The sequence below is a fragment of the Ursus arctos genome, unplaced genomic scaffold (assembly GCF_023065955.2).
Source record: "Ursus arctos isolate Adak ecotype North America unplaced genomic scaffold, UrsArc2.0 scaffold_6, whole genome shotgun sequence".
NCBI lineage: Eukaryota > Metazoa > Chordata > Mammalia > Carnivora > Ursidae > Ursus > Ursus arctos.
The window spans coordinates 84,805,666-84,812,982 of record NW_026623078.1 but is presented as its reverse complement, the minus strand read 5'-3'; the positions used below and the strand labels follow the sequence as shown (position 1 = coordinate 84,812,982).

The window sequence follows — 7,317 nt, the reverse complement described above, 5'->3', positions numbered from 1 at the left end:
CGTAGGGCTTATCCGTTTCCCTGTCCTTCCCCAGTGTCCCCTTCTTGTCCCCCAGAATGATATCTCCTAGAACCCTCTACCTCCACACCACAGTCTTGGGCCCTGTTTTCCTGGGGGTACTGGCTGGGACATGCAGACAGTCCCAGAAAGCAGCAGCCCCACCCCGGGATTTTGCGTGGCCACACGGTTCTTAGGAACTATGGGCTGAGCAGGGACCGGGGGGGGTTGCGGTCCTGGAGCTTTGCAGCTGCCCCCAGGCTCAGTCTGTGCCGAGGATGCAGAAGGAAATCCCTGCGGTTCTGCCCAACGCTGGGCAGCGCTGTCTGGCTGCAGACCAGGAAGCAGGAGGCCAGAGGAGGGTGCTTTCCTCCATTTGGGGTAACTCGGATGTGGGGGAACAAGGTTTGGCACATTAAGTTCTGTAGACAAATTTCATATACTCTTTTATTTCGGGAAGTGTAATATTTTGACTCTTATGTTTGCCAGATTTGAAGATACGCTGTTGATTTAATAACAGCTTGTCGAGGGCAAGGAGGAGCGTCCGGTTTAATTCCCACGTGAAATGTTTTACCGATGAGAGCCTCTTCAGACCTGGCAGTGTGTTCTGAATGACAGCACGGGGCGATGGCGTTTCTCAGAGCCCCTCGGGATCCCCAGCCAGTGGCAGTGAGGCCGGCACGAGGTGGTCGGCTGCTTCCATGCACACGTGACACTGGGGGCTCATTTCGACATCGGGGCGAACTGATAGGCACACACACCTCGGAGATAGTGTGGGCGGGGCTCCGGAGGCCGCGGTAAAGCGGACCCCACAGTCAGGCGAGTCCAATGCACGTCTGGTTTCCCAGCAGCGATCAAAGTTACGCTTACACCACGCTCTAGCCTGCAGCAGCTTCCGTCGAAAACACGGTGTACATGCTTGAATTAAGAGATACTTTATTGCTAAAAATACTAACCACATGGACTGACCCTTCCTTTCACGAACAGTATCTCTGGAGCGTGTGATGCTGTTTGACGGCATTTCATGCACAGAACTTCCTCCAAAACTGGCATCCGTCCTCTCAAACCCTGCTGCCGCCTCACCATCTAGAGCCATGGAATATTCTAGATCCTCTGTTGTCATTTCCCGTCTTCACAGCACCCTCACCAGGAGCAGCTTCCATCTCCTGAAAGCACGTCCTCTGCTCCTCCGAGCGGCACCTCCTCATCCGTGAGTTTGAGCACGAGATTGCGGCAGTGCGGGCCGCGTCCAGGCTCCACTCGGGATTCTGGTTCTCCTGCTGTTGGCACCACATCTGCGGGGACTTCCTCTGCTGACGTCTAGGACCTTCAGTCTGTAGGAAACACACCGTCTGGGAAGCTCCGTGAAGGGAGGTGAGCCTCTACGTGGAAACGGACTCAGGTTTCTCCCCAATTTCATATTCGGTTATACTCAGGTCCTCCTTCTCTTCCGTCGCACGCGGGCCAATGGCAGCCGCTGGGGGCAGAGGCAGAGGGAGGGCTTGGGACCTTCTGCACTGATTACCTATCACTGCAGAATGGATGTTGACACACGGAGTGGCTTAGCACCCCTCGGGTTTGTGACCTCGGCGTTCCCCTGCGTCAGGGATCCAGGGAGCGTGTGGGCTGCTCTGCTCATGGCCTCACCAGGCCAGACCCTGTGTCCTCTGGAGCTCGGCCCCTCTTGCAAGTTCATTTGCATCATTGGCAGAATCCAGCTCCTTGTGGTTTGGGGTCCCTGCAGCCCCTCGGGTGCCCGTTGACCCAGGTGTGTCTGTTTCCCTCCGGGCTGGCAGGAGAGGCTTCCTCTCTGGGCCACAGTCCAGTCTTAGGTAACATGGGAGTGAGCTCCTCACCATTCACCATATAACACAACCAAACCCCCTCCTATGTAAACCCCCAGTCGTACACAAGGGGAGAGGATTATACAGGATGCGAACATGGGTGGGAAATCTGGGAATTCCTCCGTCCACGCGCCCTCCCCCTCCTGCCAGGCTCTCCGGGGTGGGACACAGCCTGGGAGGGTCTGCAGTGGACTTTCTGCTGTTTGCATGCTCAGGCGGCCTGGGCACAGAGTGGCCTGCAGACGACAAAGGTTCCAGCCTATTCGACTTTCCCTAAAGATACGTGCCACCCAGCTGCAGCCCTGCATTATGGGTCAGTCGCTGGCCGGCATCCTCGGAAGGCAGGGCGTGGGGGACAGAGAGGGGATGGCTTCTATAATCAAAGATCTCAACCATGAGTCATGCGCCTCGGTATGCCTTCCTCCCCGCGCTTTGCAACAGCCTCCCCATCAGGACCGTGAGAGCTGTGGCCACAAAGACACAGACGGAGGGCCCCACCCCTGCGTGTCTCCCTGTCGACTGCAGGCAGGGACAGCAAAGGAACAAGAGAAAAATCCACTGCTCCATGCAGCCTCTGTGAAGGATGGTTTGCCTACCTCTTACAAAGTTAAACAGAGTCTTACCGTATAATCCAGGAATCATCCCCATACGTATTTACCCAACTAATTTGAAAAACGTATATCCACATAAAAGCCTGCATGCAGATGCTTGTAGTATCTTATTTGTAATCGTCAAAAAGAGGCAGGAACTGGGCTGTGCTTAGCAGGTGAACAGATGAGCAAACTGGTACATGTGCACCGCGAGCTACTCGTCGGTGATAAAAGAAAGAGCTGTCGCGCCCGACCACACACGGCAAGTGAAAGGCTCTGTGCTGTTCAGCTCCATTTATAGGACATTCTGGAAAGGACAAAACTGTAGAGATGGTAAACAGGTCAGTGGCTGCAGGGGCTCTGGGAGAGGGGTTAGGGGGGTAGCGGGTGAGCACAGGTGGCAATTATTCCACATGAGGCTGTGATGTGTTTACCACGTGTGTGTCTAAATTCGGGGAACTTCACAGCCCCGAGAGCAAGCCGTAATGTCCACAAATTTTAAGAATATTTAGAAGTTCAGGGGATCTCAGGGTGCAATGAAAAATACATCAAAACAACCCAACTATGACAAATATATGAAATCCCCTGACTGAGGGGGTGGAAGAGATGTCAGCTGAGTAACCTGGAAGGGAGCAAGTCTCCAGCCAAAGGCAGGGGCGCCGCGGTTACTCTGCTCCAGCAGGGAATGCGGTCTCCAGGGGGCCTGAGTCAACCAGCCGAAGCCGCTGTGCCAGGCCGGGCCGGGCCCCTCCGTGAGCTGACACGAGTGGCGGGAGCCAGGGCTCTCCCTGTGAGCGGAGTGGACGGGTGAGCAGGAGGGGCTGGAGCGAGCCGCGCGGGGCCGGCGACGGCACAAAGTGGGAACGTCAGGTGAGCTCGAGTCCAGCTCGTGCAGACACGGGGGGCTGCATACAGAAACGTTCCCAGGTCTGTGTGCACACGTGGTCAGCATGCACACGCACGTGTCCCTGCTCTGCCGGCTGGGAGCCGAGGAGCAGTGAACAGCCCGGTAGCGACAGGCACACCTGGCACCCAGACCTCGGCCGCCAGCATCCTGCAACCGGGAGAAGCGGGGCGCCTTGGAGCAACGGCCGAGTCCAGGACCCGGACCAGATGCACATGTGCAAAGTGAGCGTGGGGCATCCCGCATGCCGGAGAGTGAGAGACGTTCAGACCAAAACATACTGATGGGGCAAAAGCCAACTGCAGGGGCGCCCAGCAGCCAAAGCGGGGACGACTCCAGCAGCGGAGTAAGTCAGGTAGTACTGGATTATAACGCAAAGTGCAAAATTAATATCCACGGGGCCGTATAGACAGAAATAAACTAGGGCATAAACAAGGAAACGAGGAAGAACAGACAAAGCTCCCAGGCCAGAAAATCCCAAATAACGTAGGTAGATATCCTGCCCTCACGGGGGGGCCCGTGACCCCCTCCCCCGGGCTTGGGCTGCACGCGGTGTCTTCCTTCCCACGCGGACAGTCTGGAAATGGGAAAGAGCCCCCGACTGCGGACAAACAATGTGACCATCACCACTGAGCCAGACGGCCATGGCCGACCTCACCGTGTAAGTCACGTGACAGCAGGTGCCTCGCTGTGTGTGAGGAAAGTGGCGCCTCACCTCCGCGGCCGTCCTGCCCACACTCAGAACCTCCGTCTGAAAATGAGAGAAGCATCGGGCATGTCCCAGTGGGGAAAAATCCACGAAATACCGCGTCTCACAACTGCCAAGGTTATTGGCAACACGGGAAGTCTAAGAAACTCTAGTGCCCAAAGGAGGCCCGTGGTGAGCGGCAGGGTGGCATCCCGGGCGGGACCTGGAACCAGGCGGCACACGGGACAGAGACCAAGGAAACCTTACCGCGGACCGTAGTCCTGATAACGTCTCGATCCCGGTTTGTTCATTGTGCCAACACGGTGACGCCCGTGTACCATGTTAACGGCCGAGCGAGCCGGCTGAGAGATGCACGGGGACTCCGGCCGCGGTCGCACCTTGCCCGCGGCTCTGAGAATCCTGTAAGTTCAGAGGTTTAGTTAAACACACACGCATGCTGCCCCGAGGCAGAAGCTGCATCTCCAGCTCAAACAGGCATTTCCTTCCTTGGCGCCAGCCCGCCTGCCCCGGGGGGACCCTGCAACAGCACGCCCCGAGGACCTCACGGCTCTGTCTGTTCTGTACCGGCCCCGTCAGGCCCGGCACCGGCCGTTCCTGGAAAGCCGTCATGTGCGGGGTGCAAAGTCCCCGGTTGGTTCTCCTGGTGGGCTCGGCACAGAATTCCTTTCACGAGGCCAAATCCATTCCTGCAGAAGCTTCCCGCTCAGGTCACACCCAAGACCCCTGCCCCGCCCCCAGATGGCAGCCCCGCCCGCTCTGAGGGCCGTCACGAGGACCTGACACATAGTGGGTCCACAGCTGAGATGTGACTCCTTAAGAAGACTGTCACTTCCACCCGCGTGTCCCCTGGCCTGCAGGACAGGCCGTGGGTGTGCGTGACCTCGTGACCTCATTAGCACCAACAGCCCCTCTAGCTGCGGTCTGCACTGCGGGAGCTAGGCAACCCCCACGCGCTCCCACCGGCCGAGAGCGCTAGAGCGGGACTGAAAACCCGGTCACCTGGTGCGGGCAGAAGGTTCTTACACCAGACATAAAACACACTAACTGAAAATGAAACTACTGCTAAATCGGACTTCTTTAAATTAAGATGACTGTTAAATACTCATGGTGCATCACTGGGGCTGGGCGCCACTTGCAAGCCGAAGCCCCAGGGGTCTCTACCCCCCAAACATCGGGCCCTGAATGTGGAAGCCTACAAGCCATCATGCGGCCTGACATCAGCCTGGATGAGCGTGAACAGTGGACGGAAGCCGTCGCCCCAGCTCTGCTCTCAACAGGCACCTGGGCCAGGCTTCTCACCGGTTCCCCATCCCCGTGCGCTCCATCCGCCACCCCCACCAGGACAGGCCCAGCCCGGGGAGCCCGTGTCCTAGACAGAAGTACCGGCCCTGCCTGGCTGGCTTCTCCCAGACCATCATCTCATACCCCCACTTTCCTTCTCCTCTGATGAAGGAAGGGCATCATCTTCCCAAGCAAGAGGAGGCCCCAGGTGTGCCGAATGGCTCCAGGTGAGCTCCTAAGGGGAACAAACCCAAGAAGGACAATGTCAAAAGAAGCATCTTGAGAAAAGAAAGATACAGAATCTTCACCCCTACCTTCACCTCCCCATCCAGTGGCTCTGGGCACGGAGCTGTTCAAATTATTCAGGGTCACTGACAGCTGAGAGAATCCGGTGAGGTCTGTGGACCCTCGGCAGAAGGATGTGTGGAGACAGAGACACGCACACAACTTTGCTTATGATTCTCCTGACTTCCGGGGTTCGCAGAGCCTGGGAAGCCATGTTGAGAAATTCTGTTCCAGTGCGTGCCACTCCCAGTAAAAAATACATGACTAAGAAGATAAAATTAGATGTCTACCTCATCGCAAACACAAAAATAAATTCCAGATGGAGTAAAGACATAAATGTGAGATGGAAAACTGTAAAACATTTTAAAAAGCACAAGAGAATGTTTTCATTGCATCTTGGTGGTGACGATACAATAAACACACGAATCAGCAGTAAATAGCCCAATAGAAACACAGACAGAGGACCAGTCCTCAGCCAGGCGAGACCCAAGTGGTCAGCGAGGCGTGAGGGAGTGCGCACCCTGCCAGGAATCGGGGACAAGCAAAATACAGCCATAACGATACACCATTCCACGTCCATCACCCGACAAATGTTGATGAGTCTGATAGCACCAAACGTTGGCCAGAACGTGGAGAAACAGGAACTCTTACCATCGCTAGTGGGCGGTAAATTGCTAGAACACTTTGGAGAGCAATTTGGCAGTTCCTACCGGAGCCGAGATTGCTCGAGCTCCTGAAATGACCCAGCAATTCCGTTCTGGGTGGCTCCCTGCGGGTGACCTTGCCCACGTTCACGAAGCTCGCTCTCAGAGGCTTATTTATTACGCGAGAATGGCAACCCAGAAAGATCTCTGATTGGGGAAATGTGAATATTGGTTATTCATACAACGAAATACAGAACAATAGTTAAAATGAGTGAACGAGGTCTGTCTCTATCAGCACGGATGCATCTCCAAGACGTAATATCGAGCGAAAAGGAAATAAACAGTAACAAAAGCATGTATGCAGGACGGCATCTGTGTGTAAGTTTGCAGTGCATGAAATAACACTGCGGTTTGTGCACGAGCACACGCTGACTTCCGGACAGCAGGAGCCTGTGCAGAGGGAGGAAGGCTTCTCCCCGGCCACTTTTCACAAACGTTGAAAGCAAACAGGGTGAACAGCTAACACCTGCCCACTTTGGGTAAACGTGAAAGTGTCCATTATGTGCTCGCTTGTACTTTGCTACATACTGGAAATATTCCACTTTTATTTTTTATACAATGTTTCACAATTTTTTTTGTTTTAGTAAACAATACAGGATCTCTGAGATGGCTGGACCCCATTGTGCCCCGTGACCACTGCACACCCCAGCCTGGGCTGGGACACAACTTATGGGACAGAGCACCCTTTCCTATGGGAGAGAGCATCCATTTCCTATGGGAGAGAGCACCCCATTTCCTATGGGAGAGAGCACCCCGTTTCCTATGGGACAGAGCATCCATTTCCTATGGGACAGAGCATCCATTTCCTATGCGAGAGAGCACCCCGTTTCCTATGGGAGAGAGCACCCCATTTCCTATGGGAGAGAGCACCCCGTTTCCTATGGGACAGAGCATCCATTTCCTATGGGACAGAGCATCCATTTCCTATGCGAGAGAGCACCCCATTTCCTATGGGAGAGAGCATCCATTTCCTATGCGAGAGAGCACCCTGTTTCCTATGGGA

General features: G+C 55.3%; 1 long non-coding RNA gene across 1 annotated transcript; it reads right to left on the bottom strand.

The window, feature by feature from the left end:
- Positions 1-420: 420 nt before the first annotated feature.
- Positions 421-5,834, bottom strand: LOC130542895 (uncharacterized). The gene is made up of 2 exons (XR_008957768.1): positions 4,291-5,834; positions 421-4,086 (listed from the first exon to the last, which is right to left on the bottom strand). It is a non-coding gene; the product is annotated as an uncharacterized LOC130542895 (long non-coding RNA).
- Between the last annotated feature and the right edge of the window lie 1,483 nt (positions 5,835-7,317).